This window comes from Prionailurus viverrinus, chromosome A2, assembly GCF_022837055.1.
Source record: "Prionailurus viverrinus isolate Anna chromosome A2, UM_Priviv_1.0, whole genome shotgun sequence".
NCBI lineage: Eukaryota > Metazoa > Chordata > Mammalia > Carnivora > Felidae > Prionailurus > Prionailurus viverrinus.
Window position 1 is genome coordinate 32,888,710 of NC_062562.1, and position 26,484 is coordinate 32,915,193.

General features: G+C 44.4%; 1 pseudogene; it reads left to right on the forward strand.

Annotated features, from left to right (window-relative positions):
- Positions 1 to 2,755: 2,755 nt before the first annotated feature.
- LOC125153091 (V-type proton ATPase subunit F-like) lies at positions 2,756 to 3,339 on the forward strand (annotated as a pseudogene).
- The last annotated feature ends 23,145 nt before the right edge of the window (positions 3,340 to 26,484 follow it).

Consider the following 26,484-nt stretch of genomic DNA (forward strand, 5'->3'; position numbering starts at 1 on the left):
GCCCAAGAAGTTCCTGAAAGAGCTTCTAAGACTCTGTGCACCAGCAGGATACTTTGGGACCCAGGGACCAGGTTCATGAGTGTAGGGACTTTTCCTCATTGACTGATGCTGGAATGTGGGACAGCACAGGAGCGGGGGTGCTGAGGGACACGAGCCCATTGTTGGCACAGTGGTCAATGTTCACTAAGGGCGCTGGGGAGGAAGCAGGGTCTGAAAGCCATCCTCACACAGCTGATGGCAGTGGCTTCCATGAGGAGGCCAGGGTACAAAAACATACCGTGACATGGTGAGTCAAGTCCTGCCTTAGAAGGTCAGAGTCAACATGACCTGGGAGTGAAACTGAGCCACAGGCTGGCAAACTCGGGTACCATGTACCTACTGCCCTGCCTCAGAGGCCCTATGCAAACCCACACCTTTTTACTTTTTTGCCTTCTAGGGAATTCTAGGCCTGACAGGTATCAGTAGCTTTGACCCTAACAAAGAAAAGGAAGACAGAAACATCCATGACCTTTTAAATCCTCATTTTTCTGCCCAGCCTGGTGTTTCTCATTACCATTTTACAGACTGGAAGGAAATAGATTTTGTGCCATGTAAATTATTTTGAGTTTATGGTCTCTGGCTGGAAAGCCAGGGTTGATTCCTCAGAGGATGTTTTATGCCAGCCCATTAGCGTGAGCTTCTTATTGACGAACCAATAAAGCATGACCTGCCTGAGCCTGGTAATGGAATCTCCCAACTCATAATTAATATTCAGGTAAAGTGCCACCACATTAATCCACTTTCCCTCCCATGGTAATTGGTGTTTAATTTCTATTTTATTAACCAGGATTGGTAAATCTTGGGAAGTTCTGGTTCCAGGCATTTACTGTAAGAGGCTTCTATGTTCTTCACAGATACTTTCTGGTACACACAGAAGCCTGTAATGCCTTAACTTGTGGTGTACACTAAACTTTAAGAAGCCCTTCTACGATCTCACTTGGGCCCCATGCCAATTCTGGACGGTAGAGTGAGGTAGAGATCACAAAGCCCCATTTTAATGCATGAGGAAACTGAGGTTCGAGAATGGTCCTAAATGGCAAAAAAAAAAAGAATCTTGATTCTCTCAGCTCTATACAAGTCCTGTGCTGCATTTATAAAGTTTTAATAATGAAACTTATAAGCTGGTTTTATTGACTTGATTTATCAAATCAGTTCTGTCTTCCATTTCTCTGGGTATAATACTTCAGAAGCTAATGCTTGGAGCTAAAACGCTGTCAGGATGACTGATGTATTCAGTTAAAATAAAATAAAGTTCTGCCCCAGCAAAACAATTTTAAAAATCAGATACAAATGTTTAAGGAGATGCGTTTATTTCCCAAAACACTTGGCCTCTCCTCCCCTCCAATGCCGTACAATGGATTCTCCTACATGCACAATAATCTGTGACAAACTTGAATTGGCATATTGGGTTAATAAACTATTATGAAAATCAATAGTAATTAAAGGGAACACTTGGCTGACAAAGTTGAGAAAACTGAATGTATTTGTGAGCTCTTAATTTTCTTTTCCCCTTTAATTGTTCCCTCTAGCTGTCATGGCTTTCAGTTGTTTGCTATCCAAATACCAAAAAAAAACTGAGCTAGCCTGGGTATTACTGGGTAATTTCAATTACTAAAAGCACGAATTGGTATTCCACTGGAAAAAAAATTTTTTTTTTAATTTATTTTTGAGAGAGACAGAGTGCAAGCAGGGGAGGGGCAAAGAGAGAGGCAGAATCTGAAGCAGGATCCTGGCTCTGAGCTGTCAGCACAGAGCCTGACGCGGGGCTCAGATGCACGCGCCGTGAGATCATGACCTGAGCTGAAATCAGATGCTGAGCCAACTGAGCCATCCAGGCGCCCCTGATATTCCACTTTTTTTTTTTTTAATTGATGATATTGAGGAGGTAATGTTGACTCTTTTAGGTGCCATAACGTTATGGTAGTTGTCTTTTTTTTTTTAATGTTTATTTATTTTTGAGACAGAGAGAGACAGAGCATGAACGGGGGAGGGTCAGAGAGAGGGAGACACAGAATCTGAAACAGGCTCCAGGCTCTGAGCTGTCAGCCCAGAGCCCGACGCGGGGCTCAAACTCACGGACTACGAGATCATGACCTGAGCGAAGTCGGCTGCCCAACCGACTGAGCCACCCAGGCGCCCCCTGATATTCCACTTTTTAAAAGAACTTCTCTAATTTCGGACTTACGCCTTTAAACTCTGTCAGTGTGCACTATGATTGATGGTTACATGGAAAATGGTGACGAGCTGCTTTCCTATGGAAATAGTATAAATGGATTGAGCTTGTAGGAGGTACCAACTTTAGTTACTTGACAGTTTCCTAATTGTGGATTCCTAATTACTCAAAGAATCTTTCTTATCTCTTCTATCTTCCCCATCCTGACTCCTGTGGGGAGTGTGATACAGAAATGGTGAGACACAGAACCAAGATACATAATGGAAAACCCGCCAGAAAATTTCCTTTCACTACTAACAGTTCTAGGACTATGACATCATAGGTCCAGTGAGGTGTAGATACTTTGATTAGAAGTTAGGGAATTTAGGTAAACCTCCAAGAAAAACGCAGCTCTAAATCCGTGCCTGGTCTTCAATGAGCATTTTCATTTGCCTAAATCATCTGGAAAACTGACAGGATATTTTTTCATGCATTTCCATCCACCTATGGAAAACATACTCCATGTCTCCTATATGCACCTGGGCAATCAGGTCGGTCTTGATGATGCAGAGACACGTGATCCCTGACCTCAAGACCTTCAGTCATCTATCTACTCCTCAAGACATTTCATCAACCAACAGAAACCCACCCACCTTAAAAGGACGACAGAACATAGAGGCTGTAGCAGCTGAGCTCTACCCACCTGCGAGTGTGAGTGCGGCAAGTACTAATTGGAAGGAGCTAATTGCAGTGAGTGGCGAGGAGGACATGGTGATTGGCCTCCTGCTGGGCGGCACAGAGGAGCTTAACAAGAGCCGTCATCCTAATTTCCTGGTGGTGGAGAAGGACACAAGCATCAGTGAGATCAAAGACGCTTGCCAGCAGTTTCTAACTGGGATGACAACATGGCCTCATGTTCATCCACCAGTACCTCCCAGAGATGGTGTGGTAACGTGCTGGACGCCTGCCAGTGCATCATTCCAGCTGTAATGGGCATCCTGTCCGAAGGGCACCCCCATGGCGCTGCCGAGGACTCCATGCTCTGCAGGGCCAGGGGCATGTTCACGGACAAAGACCTGTGCGAGGGCCCTGCCCACAGCCACGCAGCCTCTCCTCAGGCTTACCATCAGCCCTTCTCTAAGTTTTGAGCCTCAGATTTCCACTTCCCTGCCCCTTCCCCCTCCATCGAGAGGCTAGGTGCGGTGCCACCAGGTTGCTGGGGCCCTGCCGTTCAAGTCAAGGCTGGTTAGGGAACAGGAAGCCTGAGTGTCTTGTCTCCACTACCTCTTTCCTGTGCTGTTACACAAGGTCATTGTTGATGTTGAATTAAAGTAACGTTCTTGTTTCTCTCCCCTCGCACACAAAAAAGGGGGGGAGCTAGAATGTAAAAAGGAGATAAGTCCATATGATAAATGTTCTTTTCAAATGTCGATTTATTTTTTGACAGAGGGACAGAGTACGAGCGTGGGAGGGGCAGGGAGAGAGGGAGACACAAAATCTGCAGTGGGTTCCAGGCTCTGAGCTGTCAGCACAGAGCCTGATGTGGGGCTCGAACTCACAAACTGTGAGATCATGACCTGAGCCGAAGTTAGACGCACTTAACCGACTGAGCTGCCCAGGCGCCCCTTGAATTATCCATTTCAAAGCCCTGTCTCCAAACACATTCGGAGGTACTGGGGGTTAGGGCTTCTACGTACGGATCTGAAAGGGGACACAATTTAGCCCACAACACAAGGGAAGTGAATTTCAAACTGGGACTCGAAGAAAAAGTAGGATTTAGTCAACTCAGGAGCTGGGGAAGAGGGAGAATTTTCTGCGCCAAAGGTGCTCATGCCTCAGGTCTTGGAAGCCAGAGGAAGTCGTGTATGCAGCACACGGCAGGCACTGTGGGATGGCCCCAGCCTAGACGGAACACGCAAAGCACCATGATCGGAGGCTGAGCATGAGGAGGGCTGGATTGTCGCGGTCCCTGCCATCCAAGTTATGGCTGGGACAAGGGGGGTCCTGGAAGAACTTTAAGCAAGAGATTGAGGATCGGATGTGCATTAACCCAATACCTAAAGGCCCCTGATGGGCGCATGAACACATAGCACGAGCCCTCCATAAGCCGGCAGTAGACTGTTGACCCCTCACAGAGAGATGGGAGTTGCGGATCCTGGGGCAGTTAAGGAGGCTCTTTCTTGTAGATGACCTTTTGTGATCCTGCCAGCTCCAAGCTGGGAAAACGAGGGCTCAGAGAGGCGAAGGGCGCTGCCTGAGGAAGGTCACAGAGCTTAGCACGGGGCGAGTCTGGATCGGAGCTCCAGCCTTTCACGTCTTTGCCGCAGCCCTTTTGAGGAAATCAGCGTCCTTTCTGAGTGATGAACGGCATTCTCTAGCCTCTCTACCAAGAAAAGCCCTGCAGCACATAGTTCTTTGTGGTCTACTTGACATCCTTGTTAAAACGCTCACTCTTCTAAGGAGGGAAAAAAGCTGTCATTTGAGAGGCATTTACTGCCATAATTACAGCCACCGTTTGGTGAAGTTGAGCGAGAAAACCCCAGTGACTTAAAAGGCAAACCACCATATGCCACAATCTGTCAGGGGCCAGCATTTGACAGAAAACAGTTTGATGGAAACTTTTCTGTTGTATTTTCAAAAGAGACAGGCACGGTACAGAGAACCACCCTGATACATTCATACAGTTTTCTCAGCATTGGGTTGTGGGTTTCCAACCTTTATGTGCTATCTTCTCATCCCACCCTTTCCTTTATCAAACTCTGCCCCAAAGGGCTACAGCCTCCCTGAGCTCTCTGGGTACCACTGGCAAGATCACATTTCTTTCTTTTCTTCATTGTCATCTGGCTCTCTGTGGTCCCCAGGAATGTTTTGCCTAAGACACAGTCAAAGAAACTTTTCTCATTATGCTCCGATAACTTCTCCATACCAAAAAGGACCAGAAGAGGAGGGTGGTCATGTTTATCCCTGCCAGCTTCAGACCCAGCTGAGATTTCTAGGGTGGCCACCTTCCTCCTCTTCCTTTGTCCTTGGGATCCCATGTAGCCTTCTCAGGGTCTCACTGTCCTCAAGGCCTCTCTGCCTTGACTACAGTTTGACTGGACCCCATGATGAACCTGAAGTTTTGCATAATAAGTAATCTGCACTAGAAATTAATATCCTAAGAATCAGGATATAAGAATTAGACTAGTGGTTCTCAACCCAGAAGTGATTTTTGTCCCTCAGGGAACATTTGAAAATGTTTGGGAACATTTTTGTTTATCGCAACGTGGAGGAAGGCGTGTAAGCAACATCTAGTGGGTGAAGGCAAGGGATGCTGCTGAACATCCCCCTACAACGCACAGGACAGGCCCCCTAAGACAAGAAGTTATCTGGCCCCAAATGTCAATAGTGCTGGAGTAGAGAAACTATGACATAGACAACCACCAATACTTAAGGCTTTATTCTATGGCAGATCTGAGAGTAGAAATAGGGATTCTGTGAGAATCATAGACTTTTGACCCCTCAAAACTCAGTCTAGAGGGGCACCTGGGTGGCCCAGTCAGTTAAGCAGCTGACTTCAGCTCAGGTCATGATCTCACGGCTCATGGGTTCAATCCCCGCGTTGGGCCTCTGTGCTGAAAGCTCACAGCCTGGAGCCTGCTTCAGATTCTGTGTCTCCCTCTCTCTCTGCTTCTCCCTGCTCATTCTCTCTCTCTCTCTCTCTCTCTCTCTCTCTCTCTCTCTCTCTCAAAAATTAACATTAAAAAAAACCTCAGTCTAGAGGGGGGTATATATAATTTAGAATGTTCTCAGTTACAAGTGACAAAATTCCCAAAGAAGGCCTTAAAGATAGTTGCACGTTTCTCATGTAACAAAACTCTGGGAGTAGACTGTTTTGGGATTAGTCAAGTGAACAGTTCAACAATGTCAGGTGCCTGGGTCAGCTTCTCCAGAACACTTTTGGCTTACCCCTCATGGTGGCAAAATGGCTGTCACAGAGCCATTCTCACCAGATAGCCCTCAAGGCAGGATGGATGAAAGGTGTAAGGGATCTCCTCTCATGTATCCATTCTTATGAGGGAGCAAAATTATTTCCAGAAGCCCCCCAATGTCCAGTACCTTTTTTTTGTACCCTTCATGTCAAAATTGGGACCTGCCTGATTTAAACTCTGCAGAGAAAAGTTGGGAATGGGGTTACCATGGGTAACTTAGACCAGGGCTTAGCATACATTTTTGGTAAAGTACCGTGTAGCAAGTATTTTAGGCTTTGTGTACAATATGATCTATGTTGTACATTCTTCTTTTAATTTTTATAACCTTTAAAAATGTTAAAACTATTCTGAGCTCAGGGTTGCACAAAACAGGCCATGGACCACAGTTTGCTGATGCCTGGAAAAAGTGCTTTCCAATACCTGCACAAAATCAGGATTCTATTAGCAAGGAGAATGGGGATAATGGCTGTTGGTAGGCAGATAACTGTATCTGCCACAGCATAGTGCGAATAAAATGTAATTTCCCTAAATGTTTATTTTTTAAGAGAGAGAGAGAGAGTATGAGAGCAGGGGAGGAGCAGAGAAAGAGGGAGACACAGAATCTGAAGCAGGCGCCAGGCTCTGAGCTATCAGTACAGAGCCAGATGCAGGGCTTGAATCCACGAATCATGAGATTGTGACCTGAGCCAAAGTCGGACGCTTAATCGACTGAGCCACCCAGGCGCCCCTAAAATGTAATTAGAATACAGTGGTTCAAGTGCTGTGAGAATGCACACAAGAGGCTGTGGGAGCCAGCCTCAAAGATGGCCCTCAATGGTCCGTGCCTCCTGGTATTCACACTCTTGTGCCAGCTTAGTTTGCTGGGCTGATGCAAGTGATAGTGTATGACTTTAGAGGCTAAGTCATAAAAGACATTGCCATTTCTACCTTAGTCTCTTGGAGTGGCCATTCCGGGGGAAGTCAGCTGCTACATTTTAAGATACTCGACTGTGGAGAGGCCCACATAGTGAGCTGAGGCTTTCCACCCACCACCAGCACCAGCTCGCCTGCCATGTGATGAACCACCTTGCCAACGGTCCTGGCCCCAAACAATCCTCCAGTTGACTGAAGCTTGGGCTGATACCTTTACTGCAACCGCATGAGAGAGGCTGAGCCAGAACTTCTCAGCTCATCTCCTTCTGAATTCCCAACTCACAGGAACTGTTAAATAGTACATATTGATTTTAGGTCCCTTAGTTTGGGGCTGATTTATTATGCAGATCCAGACAACAAATACACAGGCATCTAAGAGGGGTGGCCATGCCTTGGCCTTAAGACTCTTAGAATGGAATTTTCAAATATCAGTGACACAGTAAGGTATGTGAGGGAGGGCAGAGGAGGGAAGGATGCACCAGACGAGGAATTAGGAAACCTGGGACCTCTGGTTCATTTGGAAACTTGGGGCAAATCGATTCACTTCTTTGGACAGCATAAGCAAATCCTGGGGAGGAAAGGGTAAATGTCAGACATATGAGAGAACGATCAAAAGTTTCTGATGCAAGGCTCACTTCTGTTTTCTCTGAGGTAGTAAATAACATATCTTTCCCCCCATCCATCTTGAAAATAAAAATACAGGAAAACCCACTGCAGCAGGAGAGAGTGGGCAGGATTGCAACTGTCCGACATCACGAAAAGAGACTCTGCGGGGAGTAGTGGTTCAGAACCAAGGACAGTAGCCTACATACCTCTACTGCTTCCCCCCACAGAACACTTAGGGCTTGCTATGCATTTTATGGCATCCATTCTTTGATATATAAAATTAGAAGAGTTGAATCATATGCTATTTAAAACTCAGCTCTAATCTGTAAATTCATGATTCCAGGTTATGTGCACTGCTTTCAAATCCCTGTCAAATCCTCTGCTCAGTTGCTGCCAATGCAGAAGGTCAGTCTTGTCTCTCAGATGGACATAGCATTAAAGGTGATATATTGAACTCACATCAGTTTACCGAGAAAATGAGGACAAGCAAAGGGTGTTAATTTATTTCTCTTTATTCAGCTCACATTTACTGCTATTTGCTATCATTTGCCAAGCCCTGCAGGGGATAAAGGAGGGAAGTCACAGATTCTTTCTTCAAGAAGTCTGCAGTCTAGAGGGGAAATGACAAGGACTCAAATAACTCTCCTTTCTGCATTTCTCCTTCCTCCTTTATATATACACTGTGCTCATCTCCTTAAATAAGACTGACTCTCAGAGAACGATCTTATAACATTTTTGCTTTCATGTGGGTTTAACTCACTGTGTTACTGTGCACTTTAAACCTCATCTATCTCATGGAATGGAAGATTTAATCTTCTGGTAAAGAAATTTGAGGCCATGATTGGCAGACTTTTTTAATTTGGTCAAGTCCACGGTTAAAATTCCTTAATCTGCAAAATGGAGCTAACAATATTGACATTGACTATTTGCATCTTTTGTCGGCTTAACACTCCTCTTCATTCCACTGCTGAGATAGGAGCCCCAACCCTGATTCCATGTGGCTGTGGCTGGGCTTTCAGTCAAAACCACTGGCTGGCCACTGGAGTAGCCTTAGCTCCATTCTTCATAGAGATTAGTTCAAGGGATGGGTACATGGCCTAAGCAGGGCCACAAAAATCTCTACACATGGTCTGATTTCTGCTTCATCTGGAATTGCAACCTACAAGGATGATGTAAGCTTTAGCTGTTTGTACGAAGCCGTCTACAATAAGAGAAGATGCTGCTGACATGTTGGAAAAATGAAGCCAAGATACAGAGAGGAAAGGGGCAAGAGAGAATGAAAGAGACTAATGAGAGAGGTAGAGAGAGGTTGTTTGGTCTCTGGACCTAGACAGGCCTGAACGTAGCACATTTTACATAAGCCAATACATTCTCTTTCATGCTTACATGTACTTAAGATATGTGTCTTTCATTTATAGCCTACAAGAATCCTAACATGCTAATTATAAGCGTTATTATGAGGATCAAGTAAAATGTTTGAAAGCCCTTTGTCAAACACAAAATATAAAAACTGCAGTAACGTTCTCTGGAGCTAACCCTTTAATCTCGCCATATGTTTCCAAATGCGTAATAGATACTATTCCATTCAGTTCCGTCCTGCAGCCTTGATGCAGTGATGATGGGGCAGATCTTCAGTTCTTCTTCCTTTGATATCAAGCTAATGTGTTTCATTTATTAAATTTCTCCATGAACTAAATAATAACCTGAAAAGATCTCTGTGTTCTTTCCATACAGGTTAAAAATGCAGAGCTACTCAAAGTTAAGTGCAACCAGCTTTTGGCATTACTTTATAACAAGAACCTTCAGGGACTCACTGCTCCCTTGATGTTTTGCTTAAATTGCAGTGAAATGGCTGCTGCTCTGGGTGATAGAATTCTCCACCATCCACTGCCCTTGATTTCGTCTGTGCTAAGAGGAATCCATCACAGTGACATTCCTGAAATTCTGAGGCAGGGCAAAAACTTCGGCAGATGTTTTCTCCAGTTAAGTTCCTATTTCTCTCTCTCTCTCTCTCTCTGTCTCTCTCTCCTGTGGGGGCACAATCTCTTTAGAAAAACCTTAACCTTGGGACACCTGGGTGGTTTACTCAGTTAACCGTCCGACCTCAGCTCAGGTCATGATCTTATGGTTCATGAGTTCAAACCCCATGTCAGATTCTGTGCTGACAGCTCAGAGCCTGGAGCCTGCTTCAGATTCTGTGTGTGTGTGTGTGTGTCTCTCTCTCTCTCTGCCCCTCCCCTGCTCACGCTCTGCCTCTCAAAAATAAATAAACATTTAAAAAAATTAAAAAGAAGAAAAGAAAAACCTTCACCTTTCTAAAGTACTTGTAGGAAGTCCTTTCGGAGCTTTGACTTATAGTCAGAACTGTAATTACTTTTATTTTTGCTCCCAAACTGGAATGATCTCTGCTGGACACATGGGACTTGGCCTTTTCTCCCAAAGTAGGTAGGTACATATTTGGAAATCATTCAGACATGTTGAATATTTGAGGGTTGAAGTAAAAGTAGGCATTGAAGTGGGGGGTCTCAGAGGTTGACGGGTCTGAGCTTCCCCCCAATAGGGGTGGTTTTGAGCCCACCAGAAGCCATCTAGCTCAGCAATTCCTAAAACTTGATCTGTAGCCCATAGGTCTTCCTGTTACGGTATTTAATAATTGAAAAAAAAAGTGCTGGTTTTCTAGATTTTCATGATTACACACAGAGTCTCTTCCTAAAAACCCCTTAGTTACTAAGTAATTACTGATGCTTATTCACATTTGACACCCAGAATCTAGACTTAGTGCAGTGTCACAGTTACTGAGGCCTCAAATGCAGTGTTAACTGACTATGTGCCAGCTACTCCCGTCCTGTCTCTATTGCTCCTTATTCCAGTAAGGCCAACTTCATGACCTACTTTGGGCCTTTGCACTTGTTATTTCTTCTGCCTTGGAATGCAGCTTCTTAATTTTCCACACAGTTGGCTCTGTGTGGGCACTCAGATATCAGCCCCAATGACTCCTCAGGGATAGCTTCCCTGCTCACCTGATTAAAATAGCCACCCACCAGTCACTCCTGGTCACCTTATCCTATTTCGTTTCATACCTTGCCTTTTATGTTCATTGTCAGTCTCATCCCTGGAATCTCCCTGAGAACAAGGGCCTTGTTCTTCTTGTTCACATCTATATCACCAGCTTCTAGAAATGATGCCCAAATGCATGGTGGACACTCCATAAGTATTTGCTGGATGAAAAAAATGTGGTGTCCACGCAAGTTTACATAGTAGCAAGCAGATATTCGATTCCTTCTGGACCACTGGGAGGTGGTACAGGTGGATTATGGTGTTTTTTTGCTGCACTAAAAAAATGACAGCAGGCTATTTATTTATTTATTTATAATCTCTACACCCAAGGTGGGGCTTGAATTCACAACCCCAAGATCATGCTCCACTGACTAAGGCCAGCCAGGCACCCTGACTGCAGGCTTTTTAAAAGGTTTGGAGCCACTGATCAAGAAGGGTTCTTCACCTGGAATTCAGAAATGGGGTCTAGTGGCCTATGAACCCTCTGAAATTTTATACACATTTTTCTGGGAAGAAAGGCAATAATGTTCTTCACGTTCCCAGTGGGATGGGCAGCACTGGCCGAAGCTGACTTGTCACCAATCTAGACAGGGTCCAACGCGATTCTGCTGCACCAAAGCACATACCTGGGTGAAGAGCATTTCTGCCTCTCCAGCTCAGACATTGCGTTCAGCCTCCAAGCAACTTGCAAATTGATTACTTTTATTGACCTTTATGAGCTTTAAAACTTTTTAAAAATTTTTAATGTTTATTTATTTTTGATTGGGACAGGAGGGGCAGAGAGAGAGGGAGACACAGAATCCAAAGCAGGTTCCAGGTTCTGAGCTCTCAGCACAGAGCCCGATGCGGGGCCTGAACCCACAAACCATGAGATCATGACCTGAGCCGAAGTTGGATGCTTAACTGAGCCACCCACGTGCCCCTAAAACAATTTTGAGTTTATGTATTTAGAGAGAGACAGAGACAGCAGAGCGGGGGAGGGGCAGAGAGAGAGGGAGAAGAGAGAGAATCCCAAGCAGGCTCTGTGTCGCCATTTCGAGCCCAAGTCAGAGGGTGGAGTGAGGGGGGCTGGAACTCAGGAAACCACGATATCATGACCTGAGCTAAAACGAAGAATCGGATGCTTAACGGACTGAACCACTCAGGTGCCCCTGCCTTTATGGGCTTTTTAAAATTGATCGTATATGAAAGAAATACTTAAAACTACTGAAGTTCCAGGGGTACCTGGGTGACTCAGTCGGTCAAGTGTCCCACTCTTGATTTCGGCTGGGGTCATGATTCCACGCTTCATGAGTCTAGCCCTCCACTGGGCTCTGAACTGACTGCACTGAACCTGCTTGGGATTCTCTATCTCCCTCTCTGACTCTCTTTCTCTCTTTCTCAAAATAAATAAATGAACTTTAAAAAAAATTTAAAAATACTACTGAAGTTCCTAAGAACTTGGTGAACAGGTGTGCAAAACTAAGCAGAAAATATGTTTTGAAAACTCTGATAATTTCTTTGTTGCCCCCAACTCTCTGTGCTTTTATACCGTAGGTATAACTGAAGCACTTCAACATAGTTTGCTTCTACTGTCAATTTTGTGAATGTCTAGGATTTCAGGCTCTGGAGTCAGATGTACTTCTGTTCCAATGCGGACTCAACCACTCTGTGTCATCACGCACAGGTTACACTTCGGTGTCCGCATCACAAAATGGCACATCAGCCTTGTAGAATTGGGATGGGGGTATTATATGCCTAGCATCTTTCTAGCTACTTTATATACATTAGTTGAGCAAGATAAGATAAGAAATCCTCCTAAGAATCTGTAAAGTAGGTCATTTAAAAATCATTGCCACTTTATAGACTGGGAGACTGAGGCACAGAGGAGGTAAGGAACTTGACCAAAGACACACAGCTGTTAAACGTCCCATACACATACGATCCCACAGTGCCTGACACATTGTGCGCATATCATAGCGTCTCTCGAGTTGCCGGAATGACTAAATGGGAAGAGGAATGTCTTACATGGAGCCCAGCACAAAGCAAGCATGTAATCGATGTTACTGTTTCCTTGAAAGCCGTCCTCCTTGTTGGAATCACTGGCAGCAGAAGTACCCCCCATGTAGCCCAGTCCCTGAAGACATTGTGAATATTTGCTTTTGTGGACCACAGTGTATGGGCAAACCCACCGTGAGCTGCGAAGTGTCTGTAGAACACTTCTCTGTCCTTGGTGACAAGTGACACCTGTAGCCCAGAGTGTGAGGCGCAGTATTCAGGGCAGCGGCTGCCGAGTCCTCACATCTGGTTGTGCGCACGGTTTCGATTATGGTCTGGCTGCTTGTTTCAGTCAGGTTCTCTGGGAAGCCCTGCAATCACTTGGTTTATGTAATATTCTTGGAATAACCTTTGCGCCAACTTCTTTTTGTCAACCGTGTTCTATTGCTTATCACTCAGGATGCTTGAGATTTTCATTGCATTTGTTCATCAAACATTTTTTTTATTTTTTTTTTAACGTTTATTTATTTTTGAGACAGAGAGAGAGAGAGAGAGAGACCGAGCATGAATGGGGGAGGGGCAGAAACAGAGGGAGACACAGAATCGGAAGCAGGCTCCAGGCTCCAAGCCATCAGCCCAGAGCCTGACGCGGGGCTCGAACTCACAGACCGCGAGATCATGACCTGAGCTGAATTCGGACGCTTAACCGACTGAGCCACCCAGGCGCCCCTGTTCATCAAACATTTATAGAGCTGCTACTATCTGACAGGCACTGGGCACAGTGAGAGGCACATAGAAACTTTCCTGCTCTCAAGGAGCTTCTGTGAAAATAGCCTTACTCTTCCTTTCCTTCCTTTCTGCAAGTGGTCATTCTGCTGGTAAAATAGCCCCAGCCTCCTTCAATCTTTCCTAGGTAACAAGTTTTAGTTCTATCACCATCCTGGTCCCCATCCCTCATGCTCTGTAAGTTGACAGAGTATTTGTGAGGAATCTTCCATAGCAAGTGCCAGAAACTCAATCAAATTAGATTAAGGAAAAAAAAAAATACACACACACACACACACACACACACACACACACACACACACATTGGTTCAGGAAACAGAAAATTCCAGGGTGAATTAACTTCAGGCTGGTCAGTGACTCTGTACTCATATTGTCTGTGTTTTGGAGGCTAGAAGTTCTGGATGAAGGTGTGGGCAGGGTTGGGTTGTTGCCCTCTGAGACGGTGAGAGAGAATGTGTTCCATGCCTCTCTCCTAGCTTCTGGTGGTTTGCTGGCCATCTTTGGCATTCCTTGAAATGAACCTGCTTAAGATATTAAGTAGCAGAGAACAGACAGTATGCCCCATTCAGTATTCCACAAAATGAGACTTATTTAATTCTTCCATGATAGAAGGTTCCTGGCTGATGAACGGCTCTCCTCAGAAAACAGGGTCTCCTTAGTCTCCTCATTAGAAATAAGCAATAGTTCCCGAAGATGCACCTAAGTTACGGAGCCCAGAGCACTCACGCCTCCCCACTTTAGCATTTATATCCACATTTCCATTTTGAACCAAACTTTCTGGAAGCTCACTCACTCATGTGACAAGGCTCTCACAAGAAAAGACACTGTGCCTTGAGCGCTTATTAATATTCATCATTATTTCTAAATGAAGACCAAAATGAGATGATGTTGTCAGGCTTATAAAAATGCATTATGAAAAGTCACCAAATATTGCTATGCAGAGGACGCCGCCTAAAGCTTTAAAGGTATACTCAGCACTGGGGTGCCAGCGTGGCTCAGTTGGTAAAGTGTCCGACTCTTGATTTCAGCTCAGATCATGATCTCACCCATCTGCGCTGACAGCAAGGAGCCTGATGAGAATTCTCTCTCCCCTCTCTCTGCCCCTCCCCCCACTTGTGCACTCTCTCGATGAAAATAAACATTAAAAAAAAAAAAGAGTCAGTACATTCCAGTCTACCTAGAATCACACTTTAGTTAATCCGGAAAGTGGCTAGAATTGCATGTGGGTTAATTTAATTTTATTTTTATTTTTTTAAATATTTATTTATTTTTGAGAGAGAGAGAGAGAGAGAAACCGTGAGTGAGGGAGGGGTAGAGAGAGAGGGAGACACAGAGTCCAAAGCAGGCTCCAGGCTCCGTGCCATCAGCAGAGAGCCCGACGCGAGGCTCAAACCCACGAACTGTGATATCATGACTTGAGCCGTAGTCGGACCCTTAACCGACTGAGCCACCCAGGTGCCCTGAATTGTTTTTAATCTTGAAACACATACCCTATCATGCTGCAAAAGGAGTGTTTCGTTGTATATTTAGTCTGCAGTAGAAGAGTAAGTTATGCCTCTAAGTAACTGTTTTGAAGTCCGTCTACGTATACATACAGTGCAGAGTTCTTTAAGAAAAAAACTGGAGCAAATATTCTGGCATCTTCCATGGAAACTGAGAGAAGTGTTGAGATGTTATATAAGCATAAAGGACTAGGGATGATGGACGCTGTTACAGCCAGAAGGGGAAAAACAGAGGGAGTTTGTGGATGGTGGCGTCCTTTACAAGTGACAGTCCTGGTTTCCTACACTATGCCGCTGTAATATAAATTCAGAGGACATCTTGGAGCCTAGTAAATCAAAAATACATTTGAACCTTATTGATTAAATAAAAAAATCAAATCAGCCTTCTCCTGAAACCTATTTGCAGTTACAGGATATTACCTGAATTTTGAGGCCATTGAGGGAAAAAATGCCAGCTAAAAACACGGCGTTAGAATTTAGAAAGTAGTAGACTTTTGTATTTACTTGACTCACCTTTTCAAAGTCTAACATCACATTAACCTAACCAACAAAGTAAGTGTTATCACTGGGGGGACAGGAATCAAAGGATACCTGACACTGTCCTTTTTCTTAAGGACCCCTCATAATTTTGGAGGATCTGACGAGCATTTCATTTTTGGTTGCCTTAATTGGGGAGGAGTAAAAGGTGATGAGATGGGCTGAAAGGGAACATGGTAGGAGATCTATCCCCCTTACCCACGAAGTATGAGAGGGAAGAGGTGTCTGGTCTCTTTTTATACCACACACTTGACCCTCTTATTCTTATGATTAATGACCCGAGATTTCTTTCTAGCCCTCTAATTTTGTAATTCCAAGAATAAAGTCTCTCTTTAGCTAGCAAGGCAATTAAGGTAAGCATCACACTCAGGCAAAAGTGAGATTATGGCCAGAGTGATCCAGATACTTATCATAATCCTCTGCTTCCTTTTGTCATTGGCAGCCTGGTATGTGTAATCGAAAGAAAGGCCCTCGGGTGCCTGGGGGGCTCAGCCGTGGAGCGTCTGACTCTTGGTTTCAGCTCAGGTGGGGATCTCACATTTTGTGAGTTTGAGTCCTACATCGGGCTCTGTGCTGATAGTGTCAAATCTGCTTGGGATTGTCTCTCTCTCTCCCTCTCAAAATAGTAAATAAATGAGAAGAAAAGAAAGGAAGGAAGGAAGGAAGGAAGGAAGGAAGGAAGGAAGGAAGGAAGGAAGAGCGAGCAAGCAAAGCCAAGCCAGGCCCTCTTGAGTGACCAAATGGATGGTTAGTTGGGCTCACTGAGAACTGCAGATACCCTGGGTACCACAGCAAATGTTAGCTGATATGGTCTCTGCTCCACAGAGTTTACAAAGTGCTGATGTAGCTGGACTGAACACAGTAGAGAGTCTTGGAGGTTTGGGCAATCTTAATGATAATGGAAAGTAACAAGAAGGTTCTGAAGAAAGAAGTTATTCCAAAAGCCACTGGAATACATTGCCTTTGCACATAAGGAGAAACACAGGGGGTGCCTAGCAAAATTGTGAAGACACGGAAAATTCTGTCCAGCCACAATTTACAACTTTCTTAGTTTCACCCTCTTTCCTTTTGAGCTACTCTCTTCCCTTGCAAGCATCTCTTCTTCCCTCCAACTCACCCTGAATCCCTGCTCTTGCCTTTTGCCCTATGAGGAACCTATACTATGGCCCCTTCTTTCTCAGATGTGTCCATCCTCTCTCCTAGGACGGCCCAGGGGACATGAATGAGTAGGGTCACCTGGAGAACTGGATGGTGTCTAAAAGCCCCTCAGATTATGGACTCATCCCTTGAAGAGTAATGCTAAGGAAAGCTGGAATTTTAGGCACAAGGTGAGGTCCACAGTTCCCAGTCATTTACTGAGTATCTACTGTGTGCTAGAGTTTCACAGATAGCGGTGGCCCATTCTTTTTCACTGTAGTCTGGTACAGGCCAGTGAGGAAACTGTGGTTGACTTTGTCACACTACAGGGCAGCATTTTCTCATTCTAAGCATGGGGAGGAAAGTGGTGAAGACGGGTGGTGTAGACAGTTGATGTTTTGGGTTGCCTTTAGGCTATAGGACATGGGTGATTTCAGTGATGGTGACTGCTCCTTTGGAATTTTCTGACAGAGACAACTCTTGAGGACTGGCAAACCTGCCTTTCCTGTCATTTGCTGAATTTGAGGAAGCAGGCCAAACCCATTCTGTGTAGTCAGATTGGATTCATTTGTAAGAAAGAAAGAGGCCTGCCAATAGTTCTTGTGTAGCCAATATGGCCCCAGCTGGAGGCCAACAGGTCCGGGTGAGCTCAGATCCACCCCAGCTGGCCACGTCCCACTCAAGTGCGCACTGTGGACCCTTCTTTTCTGCTTCGGATCCTTTTCTGATGCCCTCATGGCCCGCGGATGGTATAGCCCAAAATTGTGGGTGAGACTAATGCCCTGGGGGCCATCTCCATCCAATGGGGCAGTGGAGCTTATAGATGAATCTTCCAGCCTGCCTTCCTTTTAGGCAGACAGTTCTGGGCAGCATTTCATGTGCTTTTCAAGACGTCCTGGTGGAACAGAGCCCCTGTTGCTTCCTCCCCACCAACGGCAGTTTCTCTAATGCACAGTTATGCTGGCTTTCTGACCCCCACACTTCGTTACTCTTTGCTTCCTGGTTTTCTCCCAAGAGATTAATTACACTCAAGTCCTTGTCTTAGGGGTTCCCCAAGAAAGAAATCAGGGGAGTGGCATTTTCTAATAATATTCTGTGCAGTGTTGGGACTGTAGATATCCCTCAAATACTTGAACGTAATTAGAGTTATGATATGTCTTATCCTGCTAATTAAAGTCAAAAATGTAAATTTTTAAAGAAGCAATAAATATTTTTTCAATGCCAGCAAGTAACACAGGAGGAAAGCCTTCAAGAAAGCATGATGAGATGAAAAATTAAGTTGAAGAATGATTCATTAAGATTCTTACATAACTGTTTAAAGTCACACAAAGTAACATCTTATGTAATTGATGGCTACTTATATTTGTGGCTGAAGGACACATTCCAATTTGTGGTGGTAGGAAGTTAACCAGAGAATGGGGCTTCCAAGGAGTACACAGAGGATTTCAACTCTGTTACTTTTGTCATATGTTTTATTTTTTTATTTACTTATTTTTGAAGATTTAAAAAAAAAAAATTTTTTTTTTAACGTTTATTTATTTTTGGGACAGAGAGAGACAGAGCATGAACGGGGGAGGGGCAGAGAGAGAGGGAGACACAGAATCGGAAACAGGCTCCAGGCTCTGAGCCGTCAGCCCAGAGCCCGACGCGGGGCTCGAACTCACGGACCGCGAGATCGTGACCTGGCTGAAGTCGGACGCTTAACCGACTGCGCCACCCAGGTGCCCCTGAAGATTTTTTTAAAAGTAATCTCTACACCCAATGTGGGGCTCGAAATCACAACCCCGAGATCAAGAGTCACATGCTCATCCGACCAAGCAGGCCAGGTGCCCCTGTCATATATTTTAAAGAAAATAGTTGAAGAGAAGTTTACAAAATGTTAACATTCGTTCACTTGGGCTGGAAAGTACACAAGCATTTGTTACATTTTTCTCTATCACACATTTAAAATCTTTTCCAAATTCAAAAGTTAAGGCAGTTTTAAATTTTCTAATGAAATTCAGTGAATTCAAACCCTTGGAAAAGAACAAAGATGACCCATACAAACTCGATCCCAAACCATAACAGGTATTGCCAATTTAAAATATGTTCCTCCAGGTGTTTTTTTTTTTTCCTAAGTTAATATCATTGACTTAAAATGCAACTTTTAGTCTTGTTGTCCTCAGAAGCTCAGACCTTCTATTGCTGACTATGGTGACCAGGGAGAAAGCATTGATAACAGAGGAATTTTAAAAATTTATTAATTTCTTTCCCCCAAAATGTGAGATTAGCCCTATGAGATTAAATGTCAACAGCCCTATGGGATGTGACATTTCACGGTCACACAGAGAAGGTTCCCAGTGTAAAGAATGTTTGTTTTTGCCCCACATGGCTGAATACCCAATCCAGAATTTTTATCAGGAATAAATCAAATTCGACCCTATTTCCATCTTTCCTCTGCCACCCATCTATAAAAACAATTCCATACAAGCTTTATTCTGTCTTCCAGAAGAACTTCCGGTTCCTGGGCTGTTTTTTTTCGTCTTTTTATGATTACAAATAGCCTCCACTAAATTTGCAAACCAAACCTACAGAATCTTGTGCATGGCTGCCACTTGGTATTATTTAGTATTATTTTTATTAATACATGTGTTGGGAGACAAGAGAACATTTTGATAAATACTCATGAAATGTGCCAGATCGATGCATATTTAGACCATCTATTTGCACAAAGCAATAATGTGAACATATGGCTCACAACTTCTGATGCCTGATACTGTTAGAGAGATTGATGCTGGTAATTTATCATGTACTGTTAGAAGCAGAGGGATGAATTGTAAAACCCTTTAATGGCTTCTGGCATCCAGGCCACAAACCTTTCTGGCCTTTCTGTCTGTGCCCTCAGACTCATCAGTATCTCTGTGTAGGAGGATTCAGGGATGAAGTCAGTATGAAACTTTTCCTCTAAGTTTTCAGGAACAGACCAAGGACTCGGTTATGAACAGACCTAAACACAAAACACCAGAGGAATCAAACCACAATTCATTTTCCTCCGAGGCTTTTTAAGGAGACTTACGCCTTTGCGCGCTGCAAATTTTTCTCTTTGTTTCTCCTCTCCCCAGACCCTGACCGGGTAACCAGGAATAATAGTTTCTAATGCCTGAGCGGAGATGGTGGGGAGCACCCAGCAAGGGTAGGGAAGTGATTTGAAAACTCTTGACTCTTTCAGACCCTCCAGGGCCAGAAACTATAAGTAGGAATGCTTGGCAAGAGGGGAAGAAGGGACAGAACTTTCACTTCTTCAGAATGCTCTCGAGCAGGAGGGAGAGAGTGGGAACATTTTAAATATTTTGTACAAAACCCACCTCATTTCTTTACAGGAGAGCTGCTTGGCCTTATGGGAGAGTAATCGTCTGAGCAGGATTCAGAGCAGAGAAATTTTGCTGCAGTGGCTGCTGTTGACCTGATGGGATTTTTAAAAACCCTTCTTTGAGGGAGAAAAAGTAAACAACTTTTTTTATTTTGGGGAGTATTTGTCAATGACATACGTGTTGGTGACTGAATTATGCCCCTCCCCCAGTTCATATATTGATACTCTATTCCCCACCCCCCACCCCCCAGCAATGTGAGATAGGGCTTTAAAGGAGGTGCATTAGTGTTAAAAGAGCACCTAAGGGTGAGGTCCTTATAAGAAGAGGAAGAGACAGCAGAGATTGCACTCTCTTACCTCAAGCACAGGGAAAAGGCCATGTGCAGACACAGCAAGAAGGCAGTGGGAAGAGAGGCCGCCCTAGACACTAACCCTACCAGGACCTTAATGGGACTTCTAGCCTCAGAACTGTGAGAAAAGACATTTCTGCTATTTAAGCCATCCAGTCTGTGGTTTTCAGTCATGGCAGACAATGTTGCTTAACACGGGGAGGCAGATTTCGTTTCGTTTCCATCTATGAAAGTCACTGGATACATATCAAGGTCTGAGCGGGAGCAGAGTGGTTAAGAGAGTTGGCTGTTGGGGGGCTTGGGTGGCTCAGAGGGTGAAGAGTCTGACGTTTGATCTCAGCTCAGGTCATGATCTCAGGGTCGTGAGTTCAAGCTCCGTGTTGAGCCCTGCACTGGGCGTGAAGCCTACTTAAATTAAGAGAGAGAGAAAGAGGAGAGAGGAAAGAGGAGAGAATTGGCTGTTGTACTCCAGCAGGCCTTGTTCAAATCCCATTACTAGGTGTGTGACCTCTAGCAAATGACTGGCCCTCAGTAGGTTTCTTCACGTGTAGAAGAGGAATAATATCTTCCACTGCAAGATTGTCGTGAGGTTAAGTCCTTCCATGCACGTAGAGCGTGCCATAGCGGCTGGCAGCCAGCACTCTGCAGAATGCTAGCTCTCACCCTGGTGCTGGGGGCCTCACTTGTGCATAGTATGTTCCACTTGCAAAGTACTTACATCACCATCATTACATTTGATTTTTACAGCAATCTGAGGAGATTCGTTGGGAAGGAAACATTACACCCACTTGAGGGAAGAGGAAACCCAAATTCAGAGAGGCCAAGAAACTTGCCCAAGCTCAAGTTCCTAATAAATCTAATAAGTCAAGGAGAGCTAGCCTTCAAATGAAGGTCCCCTGACTCTCCATTCAGTGCTTTCCTCACTCAATTTCCTGTCTCTCTCAACTCCTCCCTTCCCCCCAGTTCCCTTTCTTCTTATCTTCTTTTCCCTTTACCAAACACTCATCAAGTTTCTAGCATGTTCTAGGCATTTCCCCTTCTTCCCCACGATTCCTGTGTTGCTTTTCTCTTTATTCATTTTGACCTGGATGCTATGTGTGTGTGTCCCTGCATGGCTATGTGCGGGAGTGCGCCTGCGTGCCCACACTCCTGCGTCCTGGGCTGTCATTCTCACTGGGGATGACCCTCTGCCTTGTGTCTCTTCTCCTTACCTGCCAGTTTTTTCAGCTCAAAGAAGTCAGCACTCAGCCTTCAAGGGCATATTATAAATAGAGCCTTAACAGCCAACTCTCCTTCCTTATCTGAAAACTGACACCAAGCACAGGCAACCAGGACAAAAAGAAAGGCAACAGGGTCAGTGGTGGAGCAGATAATCAATATCTTTAAGTGATATGAGAGCAGAGATTCCCAAAGGGGAGGTGGGGAGAGACCTGAAAATGACAGCCTGAGAAAGCCTGCTGGGCTCTCCCAGGGAGGGGGCGGGGACAGGCATTGTTTCCAACAGCAGACTCCATGTTACATTTTTTTTTTAATTAAAAAATCTAATTGGTTTTATTCAGTGATTCATGAATTGGGCGGCATCCCATCTAACAAACAGAAGGGTGCTCCCCATATTACAATTCTTATATTTGGCGGGGGGGGGGAACCCAAAATCTCTTATTCTCACAGTACAAATGACTGAAATTGCAACTCTGCAGAATCTTGACCTCTGGAGCTGTGTAGAGTTGTAGCAGGTCCCAATGGGACAGGAGGTGGGCTCTGAATTCTGAGGTGAGATCATTACCCTGCAGTTTTGGCCATTTGAGACATGAATTCTAAAAGCAGAGAAATGCTTTAATGCAGAGTCTTCAGAAGAGAAGTAGGGCCAGGCAGTTGGAAGGAGTCAGTGCCCAAAAGGTTCCCATAGAGTTTAAAAAGACCATCAAATCCAACCCTTCTGTTTTACAGACAAGGCAGCTGAGGCACAGAGAGAAGTCACTGGCATGAGGGCTAAAAGGCCATACCCAGCACTTGCTTTGCCTTGAAGGTGGGGGGATATAATGAAAGATCAGGCACTCTCCGAGAAATCATCTTCTAATTCTAATAGAGAATTAAAACTTGCCTTTAGGAGGCTGGGACCAACCCCAGGGTGCTGGCTCAACAGGCTTGAAGGAAGAGACAGGGAAGGCTACAAGGAACACAAAAGCAGATTCCTCCTGCTGTTCCTTGTGGCTTCTATGTGGTTCCTCAAGTAGGTCCTTCCAAAGACCTGAAGTAGTGGGTTAGACAGGAAGGGATGTGGGGAATCCCAAAGCAGCCATTGGCTTCCGTGCAAATAAAACAACCCCCCTCTAGGGAATAGAGTTTTTATCGATCCTACACAATAAAACACACCAACAGTGATGGTAACCTTCATTCTCACACTTCTGTCATCTCTGACCCACACCCTGACCTTTAGCCTGAAGCTGAACCTCATCCTTTCTTTGGCCCTGACCCTAAACCTGCCTCTGATCTTTACCGTGTCTCTGAGCCTGACACGCTCACCCTCATCGAGAACATGACCCTGATTATGAGCCTCACATTGAATGAGATCCTCAACCTGACTTTGACTCTGGTTTTCACTCTGACAGAACATGACCCAGTCCTTCACCCTGTCCTGACACTACCTTGCGTCTTAGCCTGATGCTTGCCCAGACTTTGGCTCTAACTGACATTGACATGGACTGACTCTCATCTTTACCCTCATATTAAAATTGTCCTCTATACTGACTCTGATACTGAGGCTGAAACTAATCTTGATCCCACAAATGACCTGACCCCCAACTTTCTCCCTGACCCTCACCATATTCCTGCACCTGACTACAGCCCTCACACTGACACTGATCCTTAACCTGGTGATGATTCTAAATATTTCCTCATATTCCCTCTGAATCTGATCCTAATCTTCACTCTGATGCTCACAAAGACTCAGATTCTGAACTTGATCCTCACCAAGATCCTAACCCTAACCTTGATACTCCCAGATACTCAACCAAACTCTTTTCATGACTGAACTCTGACCCTTAACTTGAATGTCACATTGACTCTTATCATAACTCCAAGTCTGACCCTGAACCTGATTCTGAATAAGCTCCTGACCTTAAACCCAGCTCTTACCCTGACCCTACTTTCATCTTGACCTTCATCCTCACCCTGTCTCTGAACCTTACTTTGAACCTGACACTGATCTAACCTTGATCATAGCCTTCATTTTGACTGTGACTCTTACCTACACCCTATTAAGACTCTTATCTTGATTCAAATCCTTATACTCACTCTAACTCTGACACTGACCTTCCTTTACGCTTTGACCCTGATTTTGACCCATACCCTTACCATGATCCTTACTCTACATTTCACAGTGATCTTGAACTTGACCTTGAATCTTACCCTCACTTTGACCCTAATATTGATCCTAACTCTGACCATCACCCTAATCTTTACTCTGAAAAATTCACCCTGAATCTCTCTCTAACCTTTGACCCTATTTGTTTATTTGTTTATTTATTTATTTATTTATTTATTTATTTAAATTTACATCCGGGGCGCCTGGGTGGCGCAGTCGGTTAAGCGTCCGACTTCAGCCAGGTCACGATCTCGCGGTCCGTGAGTTCGAGCCCTGCGTCAGGCTCTGAGCCGTCAGCTCAGATTTCCGATTCTGTGTCTCCCTCTCTCTCTGCCCCTCCCCCGTTCATGCTCTGTCTCTCTCTGTCCCAAAAATAAATAAACGTTGAAAAATAAATTTACATCCAAGTTACTTAGCATATAGTGCAACAATGATTTCAGGAGTAGATTCCTTAATGCCCCTTACTCATTTAGCCCATCCCCCCTCCCACAACCCCTGTAATAACCCTCTGTCTGTTCTCCATGTTTAAGAGTCTCTTATGTTTTGTCCCCCTCCCTGTTTTTATATTATTTTTGCTTCCCTTCCCTTATGTTCATCTACTTTGTATCTTAAATTCCCCATATGAGTGAAGTTGTATAATTTTTGTCTTTCTCTGACTAATTTTGCTTAGCAAATACTCTCTAGTTCCATCCACGTAGTTGCAAATGGCAAGATTTCATTCTTTTTCATTGCCAAGTAACACTCTATTGTATATATATATACCACATCTTCTTTACAGCATTCATCTGTCGATGGACATTTGGGCTCTTTCCATACTTTGGCTATTGTTGATAGTGCTGCTATAAACAATGGGGTGCATGTGCCCCTTCGAAACAGCATACCTGCATCCCTTGGATAAATACCTAGTAGTGCAATTGCTGTGACCCTAATTATAACAATGGCAATGTCACTGACCCTCATTCTTTCATATAACTTGACTCTGACCATAACCCTCACACTCATACACATTCTGAACCTGACCCTTACCGTGGTCCTTACCTCCTATTCTTGGTACCCTGACTGGTCACCTTTATACTTTTATGAACTTATACTAAACATTATCCTTACTCTGATCTTAATCCTAAGTCTCACAATTACCTTGTCCCAAAAGCTTACCTGACAATGACCCTCAACCTGACCATCACCGTGAACCTCATCTCAAACTCTTCATGATCATCTCCCCAAACTGACTCTGATGTCACCCTAACACTGGTTTTGACTTTCTCACCCCTGACCTTTACTTGAACTTGATTCTCACCTGGCTTCTACCTTTAACATGACCCCAATTATCACCCTACATTGAAAGCCCTGAACCAATAATCCTGAAGCAGACCCTGACCAAGACACTACTCTCACACTGACTCAGATCCTGAACTTGACCCTAAGCCTTACCTTATTCTAAACTTTACCCTGATTTTCACTATGTTTTCAATCTGACAGTGATTATGACCATCAAACTCGCCCTTACTCTGACCAGTTACTTCTGTAATTTTCCCTTAGCCCTTACTCTGACTTAACCCTTAACCCTGACCCTCTCCCTGAATTCTTATTCTCACCATGTTTATATCCTTGTCCTTTACCCACACATGTACACAGAACCTTCCCTTCATTAAACAGACACTAAATCTCTACTTGACCCTGACCTTTCCTCATTCTGATCTGACCCTGACTCTGACCCTAATATTGACATTTACCCTGTTCCAGACCCTCACTCTAAGCATGCACTTGACTTTGACCCTCACTTTAGGGTGAATCTCATCCATACAATCACCTGACTCTGACCATAACACCTTGCCTGACATTGATTCCAACCTCACTTTTATCTTTTTTTTTCAATCTCACTTTAATCCTTAATTAAACCTCACTCTAATTCTGAAGATTAACCTGACCATGATTGTCACCTCGACACTGATCATTATCCTGACCCTCACATAATGCTAACCAACCCTGATTGACTTTGACTCTGAAATTGACTCTTACCTTGACTGTCACCTTGATTATGTTAACCTGTCCCTGAGATTTATCCTGCCCATGACCCTCCCATTGACCCTCACCCTAAATGTGACTGTCATCTTGACACTGACTGGACTTTAGCTGAACCTGACTGTGAACATCACCATGACCCAACTCTCACCTTCACCCTGAACCTATCCCTCACCATATGCCTGATGCTGTGGCCCTAACAATGACCCAGACCCTTATGCTGTCTCTGACCCTCACTATTACCATGACTTTGACCTTGACCTAGAACTTTACTTTCATGACTGAATTTGAGCCTGAAACTCATATGACCCCAACTTCCAGTATTAGCCTGATCCTATCCTTCACCATAATCTTGATGGTGACTCTCACCTGCACCCTTAAACCTTATTCTGATCCTCACCGTGTCCCTGTTCCTGCACTTGACCTTGATTTTCACTGGGAACTTGAACCTCAGTCTCAACATGACCATCACCCTTATTCTGATTTTGATGCTCACCTTGACACGAAATCTGATTCTTACTCCTACCTTGACACTTCCCAGATAGTGACCTTCACTTCTGCCCTGTCCCTGAGGTTGACCATGACCGTTAATACCATGACACTCTGACTCTGACTTCTACTTTGATCCATACCTTGACCCAGACTGTCATCTTGTTCTTGACCCTATGAAGCTGACATGATGCTGACCCTCACCATGGCTGTCTTTAACTGTGACTATGACTC